At 48.5% G+C, this 1,080-nt stretch overlaps 1 protein-coding gene across 1 annotated transcript in view; it reads right to left on the bottom strand.

The window, feature by feature from the left end:
* Positions 1 to 1,080, bottom strand: part of LOC111673614 (disks large homolog 4-like) — a 31,991-nt gene that overhangs the window by 19,860 nt on the left and 11,051 nt on the right. The gene's annotated exons all lie outside the window — the stretch shown is intronic.

Genomic DNA, 1,080 nt, shown 5'->3' with positions numbered 1-1,080 from the left:
CTCTCTCTCTCATTCTCTGAAGGAATCCCCTCCCCTATGTGATGTCACTTGGCCGCTGGCCGAGGGAGAGAGAGAGAATTCTGACAAAAAGAATGATTTCAGCACACACTCACACACACACGAACATTCTGCTAATATTGTTGCCATGGCAACACCCCCTCCCACTTCAGTACTCCCCCTCCCTAGAATTCTCCGCGTTGCCATGGTGACGACCGAGCCAAAAAAAAAGTAGAGGGATGCATCACATTCAGAGTGGGCACAGACAGCCCACGCCTGAGTGTGTGTGTGAGTGAGTGTGTGTGAGTGTGAGAGAGTGTGTGTGAGTGAGAGAGTGAGAGTATGTGTGTGTGTGTGAGTGTGTGTGTGAGTGTGAGAGAGTGTGTGTGAGTGTGTGTGAGTGAGAGAGTGAGAGTATGTGTGTGTGTGTTAGAGTGTGTGTGTGAGTGTGTGTCTGTGTGTGTGTGAGAGAGAGTGAGAGTGTGTGTGAGAGTGAGTGTGTGTGTGTGAGAGAGTGAGAGTGTGTGAGAGTGAGAGTATGTGTTAGAGTGTGTGTGTGTGAGTGTGTGTGTGTTAGAGTGTATGTGAGTGTGAGATTGTGTGAGTGTGTGTGTGTGAATGTGAGTGTGTGTTAGAGTGTATGTGTGTGTGTGTGAGAGAGTGAGTGTGTGTGTGAGTGTGTGTTAGAGTGTATGTGAGTGTGTGTGTGAGTGAGTGAGTGTGTGTGTGTGTTAGAGTGTATGTGAGTGTGAGAGTGTGTGAGAGAGTGAGAGTATGTGTGAGTGTGTGTGTGAGTGCGTGTGTGTGAGTGAGTGTGTGTATGTGTGAGAGTGTATGTGAGTGTGTGTGAGAGTGTGTGTGTGTGTGAATGTGAGTGTGTGAGTGTATGTGAGTGTGTGTGTGAGTGTGTGTCTCTGCCTGTAGGACTGATCTCTGTGTGAATATTAATGAGAGGATCAGCTGACCTCAGACCAGCTCAATGCGACATCTATGACATCACAGGTTACCTGATCCCACACTGATCAACAATCCAAGAATCTCCTCCAGGACCTGAACCTCCTCCAGCACCTGAACCTCCTCCAG

This window comes from Seriola lalandi, unplaced genomic scaffold (assembly GCF_002814215.2).
Source record: "Seriola lalandi dorsalis isolate HSWRI2012SDOR001 ecotype SW California unplaced genomic scaffold, Sedor1 jcf7180002054922, whole genome shotgun sequence".
Taxonomy (NCBI): Eukaryota; Metazoa; Chordata; class Actinopteri; order Carangiformes; family Carangidae; genus Seriola; species Seriola lalandi.
This window is presented reverse-complemented; position numbering and strand designations above follow the sequence as displayed.